Source organism: Crotalus tigris, unplaced genomic scaffold (assembly GCF_016545835.1).
Source record: "Crotalus tigris isolate CLP2741 ecotype Arizona unplaced genomic scaffold, ASM1654583v1 scf7180000017646.2482762, whole genome shotgun sequence".
Classification (NCBI taxonomy): domain Eukaryota; kingdom Metazoa; phylum Chordata; class Lepidosauria; order Squamata; family Viperidae; genus Crotalus; species Crotalus tigris.
Window position 1 is genome coordinate 1,218,097 of NW_024096538.1, and position 21,975 is coordinate 1,240,071.

Genomic DNA, 21,975 nt, shown 5'->3' on the forward strand with positions numbered 1-21,975 from the left:
ATAAAAACTACATAATAATGTATTTGACAACTGTGCAATTAATGTGAGATATAAATTATACACTGCATGTTGTGTCTTTAAAATTCACTGTATGTAGTTCTAGAATCTAAGATATAGTATGTCAGATCATACTGAGATATTCGGTTGGAAGGTGCTATTAAAAAAACCATATATTTGAGGGAATATTTTTTGCTACAGTCTAAGATTTTGTTTCATAAAATAAATTAATTTCCTTTTGCCCCAGCTTCAGGCAATTGACAAATGGCTTACAGTTTTCCTGGAACTGTTCTACATTTTTCTTTCTTGTGGCCTCCTGCTCCTCCTCCCCTCCTCCTCCTTCCCCTCTCATGATATTTTCCCAGTATCACATATGCTGCAATAAGTAAAAAGAATATTTGGGAACAATAGACTTTTTTTACCAAGTGATTTTTTTAAACACACAAAAATCATCAGTAAGTTTCCAAATCGTTTTCCACAATGACAGTATGTTAATTGATACATAGAAGCATGTGTGTTCATGCATCTCTCTCTCTCTCTCTGTGTGTGTGTGTGTGTGTGTGTGTGTGTGTGTGTGTGTGTATTCATTCACTGAGTGTCAAGTGTCAATCACTATATTATACACATAGTAGAATGCAGGCAACAGTGTTTTGGTAGTGCTTTAGATTAGAATTCCTAGTTTGCATAGAATAATTTCAGTATGATTGAAATAAAATTGGCTTAGTTCATATTTGCAGCAAATCAACCAAAATGCACCAAAATAGCACTAAAAGTGCTACTCTTATCATTGGCAGAGAATTTAACAAAAACTATGGAATAAATGAGAAGGCTGACAGAAACATGATAAGTCTTCCAGTACCTAAGGCTGTGACAGGGAACCTTCTAACCTACTAGAGAATAGAATATCCTGAGAAATTCTAGAATGTAGCTATCTTGAACCTCTCTCCTCCTCCCTTATCTTTCTTGGGACTGTACAGCTTCTTAATCTCAGCCTATTTTTGGGAAGACTCTGAGATGGTAAAATAGTCTTCATCTGCTGTTGCATGTGTACATTCCATCACAAGACTTCAGACATATTCCTTGAACGCCTAACTTTTTGAGAAAAGTTGCAATGCTGATAATACTGGCAAAGATGGAAGAAAAAAAAAACCCAGCTAAGAGGACAACCAGCAAAAAGTTTACAGTGGTGAGGAGTCCACAGCTGAAATATTTGAAACACCAGATTATGTATAGATCAACATGGAGAAAATGTGATCACCAGGAGCTGAAAATGATTTGATGATACATAATAAATCAATGAATAATATACATAAATCTTTTAGTACATATTTTAAAATGTATAATATAGAAATTACAAAGATTCATTTCTATTAACCATTTTAATATATGGATGATGGTCAAGCTTATAATTTGCATCCAACAGTGTTTGTCTGCTGCAGCAAGTACTTATTTGTCTTTTCCAATAGAGCACCCAACATAAACTAATATAACTTTAGTTTCTGGTGGTGCTTTACAGAAAATTTGAAGTGATCAAGAAAAATTATACCGGCAGAACTTTCATGTTTATGTCCTTTGATTTATAAAACTAATCCTATACATTCAAAAGTAAATATTGTAATGTTCATAGAACTTATAAATTTAAATTCTTTAGACAAGAAGGTAAAGTACCTAGAGATGAACAAAGCCAATTAGCCTCTGGATTTAAGGTGTGATTAAATTTCTAAGCATAGAAAGATGGTAGTTCTGGTTTAACTTTACATTTCTTTCATATAACATCTTTCATATAACATCGATATATAGACCAATGGGATGATATTTATGCTAACAAATTCAAAATATGTCATTAAATTGTTGATCATTCAAAAACATAGGTTAGACGTGCATTGATGTATATATTTAAATGTCTTACACAATATGCTATAAAGTCTACTTCTTCAGATACTACCTCAATATTTTTCATATTTATTTTTTCAAATATAATATATTAATTAGTAATATAATAATTTAGATTCCCAAAAATTGTTCATAACTCACAGCTGCTTCAGTAACTTTAAAGGATACAAATTAAGGAATTATTTGGAGAGAGGATGGCAGTTTTGCATGACAGTGGAATAAATCATACAATTTGGTCACAGCTACATGTTGCCTTGAACACAATATTAAAGCCAACATTTTCTACAAGAAAAGCTGTGACTGATATTTTATTTCCCATGTGTGTCATATCAAAGCATATAGGATGTTGTACTAGACACCTGTCATTTGTATAGAGTCCTTGAAGATTTTAGGTGCCAACTTGTAGCTGAGAGTGATTAATGAACTGTTCAGGGTCCCAGAATAAGGTCTGCTATAGGATTGCCAAATATCTTGACCCTAATAAAACTGCTGATGTCATGTACTCAAGATTCTGCAGATTTATACTCCAGATACCTTGTGATTCTTTCAGCTTCAACAATTATTTTGCATGCAGCCACAGGGAGAACAATATCTGTTGCAATAAGAAAAGGTATTAGAAAATTCCATATAACAGTATTTCTTTCTTTCTTTTTTTCCATCTTTATTGTTCAAAGTGGACTAAGATAGTTCAACATTGTGCACAGTCCACAGACTTGATGGGATTCATTTAGCCATAGAAGATAATAGTCCACAGATCTAAAAAGATTGACTTTACCCTCTCTGCCCTATCATTATTTCCAAACTCAGCCATGCTTTAACAATGACATCTAGTATTTTTTTTCAAACCAGTTAAAATTTTATGGAGCATCTTTGACGATAGCCCATGACTATGGAAAATTCTATTTTTAATGATTGTTTGAAAAATTGGAAATTCATCAAGTCATACTTGAGCTTCTTTTTTCTAAAAAAACAAGAAATGAAAAGAAAAGAAAAGAAAGAAAGAGAAAAAGAAAGAAAAAAGAAAAAAGAAAAGAAAAAGTTTTTTTTATACTTTTAACTTATTTCAGTTTCTTCCTGGTTCTTGGTTCTTATGATTAACTTTCATACATGGAGATATATGTATGTTAAGGAGTAAAATAAAGTGGATCAAATTCTAAGCCAGTAGAATGAGATACGTACATCATTTTAAAATATAGATCAAGGATTGCAGTGATTCGCTATTAAAACATGTTGCTTTAAATAAAAGGTTCATTAACCCCCTTTTTTATTATGCCACGTTTCTTCTTGAATGAAGTTATGATGTGAGGTGATTTTAAAAGTATAGCATTTCCTTTCCAACTGTAATTTGAAATAGTGAAATCATATTCTACCATACTTCAAACTGTTCTATCTCATTTCATTCAGTCTCTCTGGTATGTTTTAAACAGCATTGAAAAACCTTTGACTATCCTGACAGTTTTAGTAAATAATTCTATATTAAGAGATATGGGCTAGGGATATTGGAAAATTTCATTTGGTTCACATTTTTAAAAGGACTGAAATAATGCACTTTTATAGAATTCAACTGTTCTTTGGATTTCACATTTCTGCACATTGTCTGGAGAATATCTCAATTCAAACCAAGCATTTTAAGAAAAAAATGTTATGAAGAGTTGTGTATAAAATCAATACAAATTTTCCTGTGATGTTTAAAAAATTTACTGAACTGCTCCTAACTAAATATTGCATACCCAAAGCAGAAATTGTCTGGATTTGAATTGTTTTATGTAGGCCCATGTCTTATATTATAAACAGTGTTAATTTTAACTAAATGTCATGGATTGATGAATTTTAAAAATAGGTTGGCTTTTGTTGTATGAGAATCCGTACTATGTCTGAGAGTTTTAAAGATTTTGGATGTGAGAGATATATTCTAAAAACATAGAAAGAGGGAGGAAAAAACAGCAAATGCTAATATATATAATTAAGTTTTCTTGAGTTTTGCTTTTTTATATACTAAGTGTATTGTACAGTTTAGTAACGTATAGCAATGTTTTCAGTATGAATATGAGCACATTTTAATGTGTATCTTGAATAATCTAAATCAGTGGTTCTCAACTTTTTAATGCCGTGAACCCCAATCGGTCATAAGTCGAGGACTACTCAACTGGTGCAGCACCTTTTGCAGAATGGGACTTTTGGTGGGCTATGCAGGGCAGAGACAGCCTGGACAATTCCTATTGGATTTTGAAAGCCAATAGAATTAGACTCTATTCAAGAGAGTCTATTCTATTGGCTTTCAAAAGCCAATAGAATAAAAGAGAGTAGCGCAGCTAAGGAAAAGAGGGAAAAAATGGTGGACTGCGTTGTTTGGCGACCCCCATGAAATGGTCGTTCGACCGCAAATGGAGTCCCGACCCACAGGTTGAGAACCACTGATCTAAATGTTTAACATTTTCATTTGTACAATATTGAAATCAATCTTAGATAACATGTAAATATTTTGACTGTTAATTTAACATTTTGATTGTTGGTATATATCCAATATTTTAAAACCTTTTTTTAAAAAAACTTTCATGTATTTAGACTTTGATTTATTTTCTTTATTTTGCTTTTGGCTCTTGATTTCAAGTGCTTTGTTTGTAAAAACTTCTGGATTTGATCCTAGATAGAATAGAGATGGTTGGGTATTGATTTTTTGTTGCTGCTTTAGCATAATTTGAGCACAGACTTTAAGCTTCCTGCACAATAAGTAATTATCCTTGGTTTAGGATAAGCTCTATCCTTCAATAAAATAAATACAGAAAACACGTAGCCAATATATATTCATAAGTAATGACACAATTTATATGTAGCATAGAATAATAGAGAAGGTAACTAGATGCTTTAGTCTCAGCTACTAAACCACCATGTTCTCTCATGATAACCCCTAGTTAACTGAGTATCTTGAACCTGTTATAAAATGAAATAACTTCAGTATTTTTAATTATTTTTTAAAAAGTAACTTTAGTGCTACTGAAGTACCTTTTTTTAAAAAAGATAATTAAAAATATGTTTTCTTCTGGTTTTTATAGCAAGCAACATTTTAAAATATATAATTGGGTTAATACTATTTCATATTAAAGGTGTTGAAAATGAGTCTGTTTTCAGTGATAATAAAATGTCTCATTCTATTAGAAAGGATATTTTATTTATGTGTTATTGGTTTGTTTATTTATTAATGCAATTCTATGGCTAATGACCAATCCAAGAAACTCTGGACAGCAAACAAACAAAGGAACAAAACAAAGCAAAGCAAAACAACAACTAAAACTGTAGTGGGACTCAATAAAAACACAAAATCATTAGTCACATACACTTATACATGTGCTCTTATGCTAATTTCTCAACCCTAGTACCTAGGAGAAGCCTTCTGCAATATACTGGACAAGAGTAACATGGACAGACCAAGATCTAGTGTGTAAAGCCCAGAGAAATTTATTAGTTTGAAATAAATATTCTTTTTTTCTGAATATTGCATCCAACAAATTCTATGTACCTTCTTAAAATCTTCCAAAGAAACAAAAACCATGGTCACATATCTCCTTTTGTCAAAACGCATACACTTGTTCTTTTTTATTATTATTATTATAAATTTTTACAATTTTACAATAAAACCCCTTCCCCAATCCCTCCCAACCCACCCCAAAACCCTCCCCCATTCTTCCCAGAGCTGGATACAGGGTTAACGGGAACTTAAAGGAAAAAACTTTTAAACTCAAATAAACCTTAAACAAATATAATTACATTCAATAAACAAATAATTAAATACTTTAACACCATTATATATAAAAAACAGAAAGAGAAAAAGAAGAAAATAAAAAAGAATTAAAAAATGATAGTAATAATAATAAAAAAACAAAAAACAAAACTATTCTACACTTCTAAATAATATCTTAAATTAAATATAAATTATTCGAAAACTAAATGATATTTTCTTATATCATACTTATATTGTATAAAATTTATCCATCTTTTCCACACCAAGAAGTACTTCTCTTGCGATTGATCTTTCAGGAAAGCCGAAATCTTTGCCATTTCAGCTAAGTAAGAAACTTTAAAAAACCATTCCTGCAAAGTAGGCAAAGATTCCTTCTTCCACACTTGATCTTATTATGCATTATTTTAAAGCAGAATAATATGATGCATTTTTATATCTTACTTGCTACTCTTAAGTTCTTGCAAATAAAATTCTTCAGTCTTAGTATCAGAGAACAACTACTTTTCAGTTCACTTATTGATTCAAAAACTGAACACTTTTATATGCATATTCAAAGTAAATGAAATTGTCTCCCACATACACAACATATGTTGTAATTTTCCAGGCAAATTTGTATAACTGCAGTAGTTCTGACATGCTCATTTTACTTCTATAGACAAGTAAAATTGGAAGAAAGCACAATTTGTAATGTATGCAAAACACATTTCTTTCTAATTAAATAATGGCTAATAAAGTGTCAGGCATAATGTATGGTGCTTTTTAAAACATTACACTTGTGGTATTATTTGAGTCACAGATGCACTATGGGGCTGTTGTGGATATTTCTGGAAGGAATAATATTAGCTTTACCAATAATTCTTATCATGCTTTATGCATAATTTGTGACTTTCTCAATATTGGAAAGAATATTATGAGTAGACATGTTCACATACAGAAATTTTCAGGCTTTCTTTATAGGTGACTTCCTTTGATGCAATCTTAGATGGTACTGAGTAGACTCAATCTTAGCAGATGATGGCAATGGACAGTTTGCTTCTCCTAGGGACAGGACATGAATGGAGGCTTGAAGAGTTTTTAATTCCAGCTCTGTTTGGTGATCAAGATGTTGGCAGTTTGTGAAGAAATTTGACAACAGCTTAGTAAACCTAGAGCCTATCAGAATTTTCTAAGATCTTTTTTTTTCTTAATTTACTCCTACAGAGGTAGTTAACAATCTGAACTAAGACACAAATGATTTAAAACAGTAAAATTTGCTAAAATTATAATTATTGAGCTTACTGAAGAGGAAGAGAACAGAATAACAAAGTTAGAAGGACCTTGGAAGTCTTCTAGGCCAATCCTCTGCTCCAGCAAGAAACGCTATACCATTTGAAATAAATGGTAGTCCAATCTCTTTTTAAAAACCTCCAGTGTTGGTACATCACAAGTTGTTCTAATGATTAATTGTTCTAACTGTCAGGAAATTTCTCCTTAGTTCTAGATTGGTTCTGTCCTTGATTACTTTCCATCCATTGCTTCTTGTCCTGCCTTCAGGTGCTTTGGAGAATAAGTTGACCCCTTTTTCTTTCTTAGATATTGGAACACTGTTATCATGTCACCTCTAGTCCAGACTGTCAAACTCGTGATGTCATGTGATGTTGTGTGACATATCAAAACTTTTCCCCCATTGCCGGCAATGGGGTGGGTGCAGTTTCGTTGTGACACGTCCGGCCCACAGTTTGACACCCCTGCTTTAATCCTTCTTTCATTAAACTAGGCATACCCAATTCCTGAAAATGTTCTTAATATGTTTTAGCTTCCAATCTCCTAATCATCTTTATTGCTTTGCTCTGTATTCTTTCTAGAGTCCTAACATCATTTTTTTATATTGTGGTGACCAAAACTAGATGCAGTATTCCAAGTGTGATCTTACCAAGGCATTATAAAGTGTATTAACATTTCGCATGATCTTGATTCTATCCCTCTGTTAATGCTGCCTAGGACTCTGTTGGCTTTTTTTGGCAGCTGCAGCATACTGCTTGCTCATTTTTAAGTATGTTAGTTCCTTTCCTGAAAATAGAAAGAGCACAGGTTAAATGCAACCCCAAAAAGTGAATTCCATAACTTAGGAGTGACTCAGAAAAATTTGTATGTTCCATAAAAATGTAGATGACTTTAAGAGGCTTTCTCCTGCATATTTAATGAGTGAGTATGTTAAAATTAAGATCAGATGGTCTAGAGTTTTAATAGTTATGAATCAACTTTTAAATCCTGCTTAGAAAAAGACTAGCCATTACTCCTTTTCTGATTACAGATCTTTTGAAAAGGAGTATTTGAGACACCACCTCACCCAATCATATTTACCCTCCCTATCAGATCCAGCAGAAAGGGTATGTTACAGTCCTATTCACATAAGAATGTCATCTGAGATAAGATGACAGTCTTTTCTGCTGCAGTGCTTGACTTTTGAAACAACCTCCCATCATCACATCCATGGTTAAACTGGCCCTGCCCTTGTTGTCCTTCTGGAAAGCCCAAATATATGACTTTGCCATCTGACCTGGTGCAGAGCCTGAAAAATATGAGGATCCATGATGAAGAGCCTTGCACTTTTAGGAAAATGAATGGGGTTCTCCTGCATGTTGTTTTTTTATTATTATAATTGCTTCAGAAGTTGTGGGTCTTCCATCACTGGAGGCTTTTAAGAACAGACTGGACAGCCACTAGTTCGGGATGATATAGGTTTTTTTGTTTGAGCAGGGAATTAGATTAGAAGACCTCCAGGGTCTCTTCCGACTCTGTTATTCTGTCATAATAGTTTTTTTGGTTTTTAATGCTTTTGTATTTTGGGGGGGATGTTTAACTTTAAAAAACCCCATATGCCTATATTTTCAAAACATTATGATGCTTTATTGGGCCCTGGAATATGGAAAGATGTTGTTTTGCATTATTTCTTTCTCATTTTTCATGTTCCCTCTCTTCTCCTACATTTGTAATACTTTGGGTAAATGTTACACACTGCCTGAAATGACTGTGGCAAAATCATTACACAACTGTATTCCAATATATTGGGTATAATTCTCTCAAGTCAAACAGTTGGAAATGGGTTCATAAAACAGACTACAGGCGTGATCCTTTGGCTGACCATTTGCTCTCAGCTTATATTCCTTTTCTCAAAGTTTGTCCAATCATTTTTCCTTACCCCTGCCCCAACGATTCTTTCTTCTGTTGGAAGTTATTGGCACTATTTCATCGCAGCAATATTCATAAACTTACTTATATGCAATACCGATTTTTCATATGCTTCATGTGAAGAGCAGATAAAGTTACTCTTTATTTCCTTGTTTTCTTACTTGCCTACTCCTCTGATGAGGTGAATTACATTGTGCCCCTAGAATCATATTCCTCCAAATGTCTCTATTTTTCCTTTATTTAGCATCTTGATTATTGTACATCCCAATATTAGAAAATAATTAAATATTACTATTCTATGTATTAGATGGAGAGAAATAATAAGCTTAGTATCCATTTTTATTCAAGCATAGCTAATTTCTAATATTTTCAAAATCACATCTTTATGAATGTATTGATGTTCTTCAATAAAGGGAAAGGTTCATATATATATAATTCATGACAATAGTGCATCCAAATGCATAGCATTATTCAAAATTGCTTTTAAAAACTACATTAAAAAGTGTAGCAGGATACATTTATATGAAAATATATTCAAATATTACCACAACCTTTCTAAAATTAAAATAGGTTTTAAATTAAACTCAATTTAAGATTGGAAAAAATAGAAAAAGCAAATTTAGAAGATTTAATCAATTCTTATTTTGTGGAGTGGTAAAGTTATCACATTTATTCCTGAAAGAGTATAAACAAGCTACAAATTACAATAAGGAACATTGTTGGTAATACTGTTTCATTAATGGTGGTCTTATTTCATCCATTTATTTCTACTGCAATCAAAAGACTCTAAGTGCATTGCAATTTAAACATTAAAATGCCCACAATATAAATAATTCTAATTGAAGCATGAATAAAAATCAGAAGACAACCAATCAAAAAGCAATAAAAATAAGTGATATCTATAATATAAAGACCCTCTTTAACAGTTCTGTTTGTAATTGTTTTTCAAAAGCTGAATAAGCACTAGAATTTATGCAGTCTACAGCAAGAGTTCCACTAACATTCTATTCTTTCATATATAAAACATTGCACAATGTTGCACAAGAAACAATATTTTTTTTAGATTGACGTTCATAGTTTTTCATGCAAGACCTTAATGCAGAAGAAAAAATGGCCTTTTTATATGCATCTCCCTAGGTACCTCTGAATCCCATCTGATATCGCTTTCACAAATACTACAGTTGTCAAGGGTATGTTTTATTTAAACAACTCAGAGACCCATAGATACAGTATACTGCAGCAGCCCCTGCCCTAGGAAACACTCCTTTCTCCAGCATGTAGAGGAATGTAGACTCCAAGGATGGGTTGATTTAGTCTTCTAGCCCAATCAGACCAAACAATCAAAGTTGCCATGCCTCTGCAGGGTCTGACCATGCCCCAGTTTCGTTTGGTCTCAGCCCTGAAGAGACATGAGAATTTGGCTCCTAATTTAGATTCAGAAAGGTAGTTATTGCCATTCGTGGTTTCTCTATCCTTTTTTTCCTTCTTTGGGGGGGGGGATTGGTTCAGCTCTGAGCTCAGTGCTGCACCATTTCTTGTCTCTTAATCAATTCCCTTCTTCGTGAGTTTTTCAGAGGCAGACAGCTGATCGTAGATTGCTGCCTCCTCATTACAATCCACCACCCCCACCCCCTCCCAGGATCTTTGCTGTGAATGCGAAGCTTTAAACTACTAATTTTCAGCTGAAAACTGAAATCACCTTCTTAGGTTTATTACCAATTCAAACAACCTGCGGGCGCTATTTTGAGCCTCTAGAAGGCTCGATCCTCACACTACTTAAGTACTTCCTTGTTACTGTTGATTGTCAGCTGTAAATTACCCCCCCCCCCAAAAAAAACAGCAGGTGAACTGTTTGACTAAAAGAGCTTATTGCCAGATTACTTGCAGGAGAGGATCTTTTCTCTCAGCTTGTTTTATCTCTCATTAGATCATCCCGGCCGCCATTTTGGGCTCCGCCCGATCGCACACATTAAATTGACTGCTTTGTCCTAATTACAGCCTTTTTAGTTACAAAGTAACTTACTTATTTGGTGATTCTCCCTAAGTGGGGGGGGGGATAGGAGTTCTAATTACATTCCTTTAGATCTTCATTACCTCATGCTTCAGCTGCTTAATAGGCACCATCTCAGGTTACCTAGTGGACATAGGGAAAATACCTTGAGTCTCTCACTCCATTTTATCTGGTAATATTCCAGACTGTGTGACTTACCAGTACCTTTTAAATATCCAGTGCCAACAGATTGGACGGCTGCTTGCCTTGCCTGTTTTCTGCTGTCTGCATAGTGGTCGGCACTTACTGTCCTAGCCATCACTAAGTGAGACACGAGGGTCAAAAAATAAAAAAAAATAAAATTAAATTAAAAAATAAATAAAAATCAATTAAAATAAACAAGGTATATATCTATATTCATATATAGACTTATCTTTAATTGATATTTGATACCTTTTCAGCCAAATTGTCTTTATTACAGTGGGCCTGAAAAATTGAACGGGGAGGACAGCCCCTGAACGTAGCACGGCTTATATCGCGTAGTGACTCCGTGCTTAATGGCGGGCCGGACCTCACAGACCCTTGTGCGGGCCTGTACCACCCAGGTGGACCGTGGCCTTCCTTTCTCCTGCAGACCAAGGGCCGATCCAGGGATCTCCTGGTGAAAACCTGCCCTTTCTTCTCCTGCAGAACAGGACTGATCCAGGGATCTCCTGGTGAAAACCTGTCTTTTCTTCTACTGCAGTACAGGCCAGATCCAGGGATCTCCTGGTGAACACCTGTTGTTTATTTCCTATTTATTTCAATATGGCGGATAACACCGTTTCACAGGCTTCCACCTCCAGTGGAAATATAAAACGCAAGCCATCCAGTCTGGATACACCTGCAAAAGCCAAGGCCAAGGTCAAACGGACCTCTAAGGCCGATGACAAGCAAGCAGATAGCAGACATAGGTCGCTGGAGCGACAATTCTCCAAAGCCCAGCGGCAGACAGGAAAGACGCAGCTTATCCCCTCACCTCCTCTTGCATCCACATCAGGGGAGCATCGACCTTCCCCTTTTACATAGGCTTGGTCTCCCGAGCAGACCCTGGACCAGGGTTCCTTGCTGGGATATGAACGGGACCATCTGTCCCTCTTTGACCGAGAATTGAGATTACAGGTCCAAGATTCAATTCCAGCTGCTGAGCCAGGACCTTCCTCAGTGTCTTGTGGGTCTCAGGGGGAAGTTACTACAGTCGTCCCTCCCCCAATCCCTTCAGCATCTTTCACGCCGACGGCGGCGAGTCTTCGGGGCCCCGAACATCCTTCATTTACTGTCCAGCTCCAAGCCATGATCTCACAAGTGGTGGCTCAGGCGATGGCGGCTTCAGGGAGGGCCATTCCGGTCCAAGGACCATCAAACCCCCCTATGCCCACGGAAACCATGCATCCCAGGGAGTGTGTGATCTCAGATCACGGTTCTCCACCTCAATCTGAAGGGAGTGAGATATCGGATTATTCCACACAGATACCGGAAGAAGGCATGTGGTCAGACGGGGAAGACATTCAGGCGGAGGCCACTCCTATGGTAGGGGTGTTTAATCCAAATTCCTTCTATCCTCTTTTACAAAAGGCCTATGTCACCGGAAAAATTGAACCCGTGAAACCACAGATGACCGATCAGGACTCTGGACAGAGTTCTGACCCACTGTTTCTGGAACCGGTCAAGAAGAACCTACAATACCTTGCCCCCCTATGTTTCTCAAATCCATTCAGGATCAGTGGGGATCTCCTGGAAGTTTCTCTGCTCTTGGGAGATTAGATCGTAAGCTCTTAGATACGGTCCCTTCCCTCAATGATGTCCTCGAAGTTCTGAGTGTAGATGAGACTCTCGCCCCCATACTGTCAGACACCAAAATCCCAGGATATATGTCAGAGGCCCTTAAGGCTGAGGACAAGAAGTCTGAGATTTCCCTCAAAAGGACCCATCAGGCATCGGCTTGGGCTATAAGAGCCTCAACATCTAACTCCTTTTTCGCTAGAATTGCATTAATCTGGCTCAGGGAATTACAGGCCAGATTATCCCCAGATAAGGTAAGGGTTCACCAGGATGTCACTAAACTAAGGGCTGCACTGGAATACATGGCGGATGTGTCTCTGCAGTCGGCCAAATATTCGGCTCAGGCCATAGCTTCCAACGTGGCCGCACGCCGGTTGTTCTGGCTAAAAAATTGGAAGGTCGATACCAGGCACAAATGGAGAGTAGCTGTGGCACCATATGAAAAGGGTCACCTTTTTGGAGAGGCTCTCACTCCTTACCTGACTGAAAACAAAGAAAAGTTGAAAGTACTAGCTCATGTTGTCAAAAAAACGGGCAGACGTTTTTCTCCATACAACCGGCGTCCGTCGTTCAAGTCTGGCTCAGACCGAACTACATGGAGCGAATATCAGCCCTTTCAAGCAGGGCCGGACCGCTCATTGGACCGGTCCGGCTACAGAGACAAGCCAAAGCCACAATTCCAGGCTAAGCGGCCCTTTTGCGGCAGAGGAGCTCGTCCTTTCCGAAAGTCAAAGTGACTTGAGGCGGAAGACTGGCACTATATTTCCACAAATGGGAAAGTACCACCACGGACATTTGGGTTCTAACCACTATCAGAGACGGACTGTCTCTGGAGTTCCTCACACTCCCCCCTCAGCGCTTCATCTCCTGCCCCCTATCCAGAAATCCCGTGAAACAAGGTCTCATGGAGGAGGCCATTTGTCATCTGTTAAGCATAGAGGCAATAGAGCGGGTACCCCCAGATCAATGGGGACTGCGTTTCTACTCCATCCTGTTCATGGTACCAAAACCCTCAGGAGGACGGAGGGCGATCCTAGACCTCAGGGCTCTAAATCGGTACCTAATTTACCAAAAATTCAAGATGCAAACTCTTCATTCTATTCTGGGCAGTATTCGGCCGAGGGATTTTCTTACATCCATAGATCTGACAGAATCTTACCTGCATGTTCCCATACATCCAAATCACAGGCGTTTCCTCAGATTCAGGTATCCCAACCATCACTATCAGTACAGGGCCCTGCCATTCGGCCTATCATCAGCTCCAAGGGTTTTCACCAAAATCCTGGCGGTTCGTGCCGCACAGCTCAGGTTGGTACCAGTCCGAGTTCAGTGCTACTTGGACGATATCCTAATCCAGTCATCTGCAGCACTGAACGCCCGTTCAGACGTGGCACTGACGATCAAGACACTCCAGGATCATGGATTTATGATCAACTTCCCAAAGAGCCATCTGATCCCAACAAACCGTTTGCTCCACCTAGGCGCAATAATAGACACCAGCCAGTGCCGAGTTTTCCTGTCTCAGGAGCGTCAGCTCAGCATACGTACGATGGTCACCAGGGTGCGCAAGGAGAAACGTGTAACCCTGCTCCTACTGTCACAGCTGTTAGGAAAACTGATCTCATGTATTGCCATAGTGCCTTGGGCCAGGCTTCATACGAGACAACTACAGTGGTTTCTATTCCCTTACCAGAAACGGGGTGTAGCATGTTTTCCACAGAGGGTGCGAGTACCACCACAGACACTCATGTCCCTCATCTGGTGGTTGTCCCCAGCACTGTCCAAAGGATCCCTGTTCAGAGAACCGACTCAGGTAACCTTGACCACAGACGCCAGTCTGTTTGGATGGGGGGGCACATCTGCAATCCCAATTCGCCCAGGGACGGTGGTCTCAACGGGATCTCAAGAAAAATATCAATTGGTTAGAGCTCAGAGCCATACACCTAGCACTTCACCATTTCCACAAGAAGTTGGTGGGCCGCCACGTGCTGGTTCTGACAGACAACGTGGCGGCAAAGGCCCATGTCAACAGGCAGGGCGGCACTCGATTGCGGATTCTAATGTCCGAGGCCCAGTGTCTGGGGTCATGGGCGGAACAGAATCTGTTGTCCCTAAAGGCGGAACACATTTCAGGGGTGGAAAACGACCAGGAAGATTTTCTGAGTCGATCTACGATAGATCATTCAGAGTGGCGTCTACATCCCCGTCTCTTTCGGGAGATAACTCACTGTTTCGGTCGGCCCAAAGTCGACCTGTTTGCATCCCTGAAGAACACCCAGCTTCCCCGGTTTCTATCTCGGTACCCATCCCAGGGTTCGGAAGGAGCAGATGCCCTTCGCAGCCCTTGGCCGGCGGGCCTTCTATATGCATTTCCACCCCTTCCCTTGATCCCGGCCGTCATCAGGAAGCTGTTACAGGAACAGGCGGAGCTAATCTTTGTGGCACCGTATTGGCCGAGGCGTCCATGGTTCACAGATCTCGTGAACCTCGCCATAGCCCCCCCCTTGGCAAATCCCTCCAGAGAGGATAATTCTAACACAGGGGGCCATATGCCATCCGGACCCACAGTGGCTACAACTAGCTGTCTGGCATCTGAGCGGCAGTTCCTGATGTGCGGATCTTACTCTTCAAGGGTGATAGCTATAATCCAAGCTTCCAGACGGCCGGCGATGAACCGAATCTATGATGCCACTTGGAAGAACTTCTGTGACTGGTGTACCTGTAAGGGTTTGTCTATCTCTTCTGTCACTATTCCAGTGATTCTTGAATACCTCATGGATGGAGTGGATAAAGGCTTAGCGCCCAACACCTTGCGTAGACAGGTGGCCGCTCTTTCCACGGTGTTCACCTGTGCCAACGCCACTCCATTGTCCCATCATCCCAGGGTCCGATCCTTTATGAAAGGAGTCTCCAACACCAGACCTCCGGTAGTACACAGGTATCCATCTTGGGAACTACCTCGTGTTCTGCAGGCACTCACTAGGTCTCCCTTTGAACCTATAAGGTCTTGTCCTCTTCACATTTTGTCCCACAAGGTGGCTTTCCTAGTAGCCATCACGTCGGCGAGACACGTGTCAGAGCTGGCTGCTCTTTCAGTTAGGGAAGACCTGTGTACCTTCTATTAGGACAGAGTGGTGCTGAGGTTAGATCCCTCATTCATTCCCAAGGTGAATACCCTGTTTCACCGGGCTCAGGACATTGTACTACCAAACTTTTGTCCCAATCCTTCTCACACACTAGAAAAGCAGTGGCATTACCTAGATGTACGTAGGGCATTGCGTCATTACATTAAGAGGACAGCTTCCTTTCGCAAATCGGAGGCATTGTTTGTCTCTTTCCACTCAACTTCCAAGGGACAGAAGGTTTCCTCCTCTACTATAGCCAGGTGGACCCAGGCCTGTATCGCTCAATCTTACCAGGCTTCCTTTTTACCTGTCCCAAGCCGCCTGACAGCGCACTCTACTCGTAGCGCTTCCACATTGGTAGCGTGGCAGACTCAGGCGTCCATAGAGGACATCTGTAAGGCGGATACGTGGTCGTCCCCTTCACCATTCATTCACCACTACAAACTCGACAAGTTTGCTTCCGCGGAGACCGCTTTTGGCCATCGGGTTTTACAACAAGTGGTCCATTTCAGCACCGACATTTAACCAACCTGCTTCCCACACGTGCGATCATAGGGGCTTTGGTATGTCCCATCCTTGGAGTCTACATTCCTCTTCATGCTGGAGAAGGGGCGTTGTCTTACCTGAACGCCTTTTCTCAGCATGAGGACTGTAGACTCCACCCCCTCCCTGATCATTACTAGCAGCTAGGTTAGTGTCAGCAGTTCGGAGCCATCACATCACACAATCATTTGCTTTGCCCTTTTGAAACTGGGGCATGGTCAGACCCTGCAGAGGCATGGCAACTTTGATTGTTTGGTCTGATTGGGCTAGAAGACTAAATCAACCCATCCTTGGAGTCTACATTCCTCATGCTGAGAAAAGGTGTTAAGGTAAGATGACGCCCCTTCCCTTTGGATCTGTAGGTTCACAACCTACATGTCAGAATCCAATTATATTTCATCTTTAGTTATCAAATATAGAAAACCCCAATTCTGCCTTCTCTGGATTCTGCCATAAGAGGGAGAGAAGGGGGAGAACAAAGGGGTTTTATGGCCCTCACTTCCTTCAGTATACTTCTAAGGAACTGAATGTGTGTATTGCAAAAGAACTAACCATAAGAATGGGGCCGTTTTCCTTTCATGTAGTTTCTTTGAAGTCTCCATCCAGCCGGGCAGTAATGAAAAGGGGGTGGAAGTGTAATGCCTGAGACTGTCGCTGAAAGAGGGGGTGGGGCTACTGGGGAAACCCTTAAAACCTTGAATTGGAGAGCTTGGACCCCAAGTCCTGTCTAGAACGCCTGCAACCATTTTCTCTTAATAAAGGATTCCTGTTGGAAGAATTATTCCAAGAGTTTTGTCTTCTTAAGATGCAAAGTGGGGTTGGTCCTTACACTACAGCCATAAAGTGTTGCCCTTCCCCTTAGGCAGGGGTAGGATTCAAATATGTGAACAACAGGTTCCCTGTGTGAATGCTGCTTCTGGGCCTGGGCAACAAAAAATTAGCTACTGGTTCTGCTGAAGTGGTGCGAACTGGCTGAATCCCACTACTGCTCTTAGGCACTGTGAAATGGTGAGGTTAAAACCTGAGGATTTTATGGTTTGATAGATTGGAAATTGTGGGTCAGATGCTCACTTTCTTGGTTGGTTTTATTTTTATTGTCACCCATCCATAGTTCTGTGTTACTAGATTGGTGGCTATGTATGTATTTAATATTAAGTTGCTTACATTATAACCTCTCCCTTCTAGAAAATTCTAGCATTTAACCATTTTGCTTATTTTTCCTCATTTTCCAGTTCTACCACATCCACTTTTTCACATTTGGTAACTAGAACTATACAACTGATCTGTAGTATATATCCTACTTTCTAGCCCAAATCTCCACATTTTGCAAACTTATATGCAACTTTCTTGAATATAAAAATGAGGTCCAGTAAAATAATAGTAGTTTAATTATTGTTACATTAATAAAACAAAAATCACAAAATAAATACATGAATTAAGATTGGATGTGCTGAGAAGAGAAAAAAGACTGACAATCTGGAGCTGATGAAGTTATTAAGACAAATTTAAAGATCAAAAGACTATGTACATAATAGTATGTAGATAGGATAGAAACAACAGTGGTTTGCAAATATGTTAAAGTACAGACCAACGGTATTGTTGTAAACCAGATGTAGCTATATTTCTTTTTTTTTCCTTCTCCCTTTAATTTCTTTTGTTCATTACATATTATTCAAGTTATGGAGGAGATTCCTTAGTCAAAAAAGTAAGCTGAATTGTGATATATAATTAATCCAATATTGTTGAGGAGCTTGGAGAATGTTTGATAAATATTATAATGTACTTATTAGATGGAACATTTCCAGTTAAGAATAAGGTTTTTTTCTCACTGTCTGGGAACAGATTTGCTAAAGCTCTGAGAAAAAGATCAGAGGAAACAGAATAGAACAAAAATACAAAAGGGTAACTGCAGAATGTTTAAAGCTATACATTTTTAATATATTTATATACACAGAACAGAGTGTGATTGTGTGTGGTGTGTGTATGTGTATGTGTAAGCTACAGCTCAGAGTATTACTGCTAGATTTTAAATATAACAGGAAATGAGAATACTGAGATCACATTGATGGAATCATAATACTATTATAAATTGGACTTTGTCAAAAGTGTTTTATGACTACGTTCATGCAGGTTCACTCTACAGATCTGTTCATCACTTTAAAACCAAGGGTGTTGTTATGATGCTAACTCAGGTAATAAATGTTTCAAAAGATAGTTGTCTTCCTTTAAATCAAAAATAGCAAGCTTTCAGGATGTTGTATTTCATTGTAGAATGGACTTTATATATTAGCTTAAGGCACTATATTTCAAATAGTTATTTTCTGCTACAATAAAAGTAAATCTGTATTTAAAATAGCCTAAAAGAGCATGTAATTTTTTGTAGCAAAAGTCAGGATATTTAATGAACTGTAATCAGAATTTATAGAAATGTGTCCAGCATTTGTATATGTAATAATTAAAAAGCACAACACATACTGTTTCCGTTTATGGCAGATCAAGAAAAACAGTGTTGGATGCAACACTATGAACATGTGAAGAGTTTAATTAGCTATTTTAATGCTCAAGCAATAAATCTTCTCAGACTTATTTGCACCTAGGTGAGACTAGATAAAGCTTTCAAGGGGAGCCAGACTTTGCTCCCTTGTTCTACATAGGAATTCCAGACTAATTCCCTCTTTGACTCCTCCTGCTAGCTCACCAAGTCTTTCTTCAACAGTAAATTGTAGTGGCTTTGCATTTTACTGAACATCATAGTTATGGAGAGCACACTATACAAACCTTTTTTGGTTTCCTATTTAAATCTATACTTGAGCACCATAAATTCAGTTTGGGCCTTTAGTAATATTATCTAGCTATCTTGTCTTCTCTCAACTTACTTTCATCTTTGCCTTTTTATTATATTTACTATTTAAGCTTTAGTTTCATTATTAGTACTTCTAGTACAATGTGGTTTGTACTTCCCTTCTTCCAGTATAGTCACCCTTTCTTCTTCCTTCTCCATCAGAAACTAACAATCGTTCTTGTTTAACTTCTCCCTTCCATTTTTGGAAACTAACAATCGTTCTTGTTTAACTTCTCCCTTCCATTTTTGTCTCCAGCAATTTAATAATAATGATGATGATGATGATGATGATGATGGTGGTGGTGGTGGTGTTGTTGTAAGGGACCTTGGAGGTCATCTAGTCCAACCCCCTGCTCAGGCAGGAAACCCTACACCATTTCGGACAAATGGCTTCTTTTTAAAAACTTCCAATGTTGGCACATTCACCGCTTCTGGAGGCAGGCTGTTCCACTGGTTAATTGTTCTAACTATCAGGAGGTTTCTCTTAGTTCTAGGTTGCTTCTCTCTTTGGAAGTTTCCACCCATTGCTTCTTGTCCTGCCTTCAGGCGCTTTGAAAAATAGCTTGACTCCCTCTTCTTTGTAGCAGCCCCTGAAATATTGGAACACTGCTATCATGTCCCCCCTTGTCCTTCTCTTCGCTAAACTAGACATATCCAATTCCAGCAACCGTTCCTTACATGTTTTAGCCTCCAGTCTCCTAATCTTCTTTGTTGCTCTTCTCTGTACTCTTTCTAGAGTCTCAACATCTTTTTTACATCGTGGTGACCAAAACTGGATGCAGTATTCCAAGTGTGGCCTTACCAAGGCATTGTAAAGTGGTATTAATACTTTGATATACTCTGTGCAAACCTCTCTTTCCTTCACTTTCTGCCTCTCCAATTTTTAGTCAAAGTTGCTTGTTCTAATGTCAAATTTAAAAATGTTCTTCCATTTGTTTTGAAAAAAGGAGAAAAAGCACAATAATCTTTTCTACTAGGGCATGTAGTAAATGGCAGCCAGCATTCCAGAAAGCAACTTTGCCTGACAATTACATTATTCATATGGTCACAATGTTTGGGGAATCTATCATCCTTCTTTAAAGTTTGAACCATATTTTAGAAAAGAGTCAGGATTTATGCGAGATTTTCAAATATCACTCATAAACCCAAGGAGCTTAGCCACAAATTACTGAACTGGATGAAATTCATCTGTTTCATGAATTATTCACTTATTATTTTATTAAAATATTTTTATTAAATGAATGCTTTATTCAATTTTATTATGAATGTTAATGCACTACAGATGAAAATGAATGCAAAAAAGATTCATAAGAGAATTAGTTGACCTATTTCTGTATTACTTTCCAAAAGTATTTAAGTAACAATATTTATTGAATAATGTGACATTTGCTTTTTGGAATATGACTAGCTCTAGAGTCCCAGTGACAAATTATATATGCTGTTTTGCTCTCTGTGTTTAATCCCTTATGCCATGCTGTTCACTATTTACATTTCCAGTGCGATATTCATCACATTCATAATTTTGCTAATGATATTACCTGTATAGATACAAATCTTTTCTCATTCCAAGTATGAAAGGAATTTCAAAGCCTGCTGACAATGCTTAGATTGTCTGGTGCAGTTTTCTGTCATAATCTATGTATCCAGTGCACCAAACTGTATAGCATAGGGTGAGAAGCACAACTACCCATAATACAGTGTTTCTAGATCAAAGAATAGAGATGGGAAAAAAATGTTGTCAGGAACAACATTAATGTGTAACATTTCATTAGCACATGAAAAACAAAAATTAAAATTTGTGATTGTTTCTCTTTGCAGATATCCTTCAAAGGAGAGATTGGATTAAAACTTCATTATTATTTTATATTGGACCATTCTTGTTCCTGGTTTATTTTCAAATTGAACAGAATATTCAATATAATGATTTCCACAACAAACTGCCTATGAAAAATGTGGAGAATTTGAGGTTTAATTATTATTCCTAGATATGTTTGCATATGATTACAACCTAAATTAATATTTCTTCTTATTTTCCTATTGTTATCGTATTCACAGTTTCTTTTCTAAAAAGTCTATCTTATTATCTGTTGTTTTCCAAACACAGACTTGGTATTTTAAAATATATTATTAAATTGACAATATTTTCAATGACATTTTCCTTGTATTACAATAAACAAATAAAACACCCAACCTCTCCAATGCCACTTTTCAAAAATATATTCTTAAATATATTTGACTACATTTGGTTTTTGCAAAGAAATGCTTCCAGATGGATATCTACATGATAAACTATATTTTCTGTTGACTCTGACTTAAGTTTGAGATTTGAATGAGTGTTGACAAACTCAGGAAACTTAAATAATTTCCACAAGCATTCATAAATCTTTCAGACCAGAACTTACATGAGATTGTATTTTTATTTATTTTGTTATTAGATTTCCCCTCCAAAAGGCATCCATTCCAAGCAAAGTACAAAAGGGCTTCAGATGATCAAATATTGATTTCTGCTACCTGGCAAGAGAGCATAAATAATGAGGATAATAGTCTGCATCACTGATGGAGAAGCAATGTCTGGCTCCAAGCTGAATGAGCAGCAGACAGGATGTGTCACATACTCAAATTTATTCAATGGATACAACTATAGTTTTAAAATAAATGATTGCCTTGCTTTGTCTAATGAAAGCTCTTGGAAATCCCCAGAAGGAAACCAAGTAAATATACTTCTGAAAAATACAGAAATACAAAAAATGGAATATGGTCTTTGTATTTATTATTTATATATATTGTTTGAGGCTTATTTTTTTTCTCAGAAATAAATCCAAAATGGAGTAAAATAATACAAAACCCATAAATA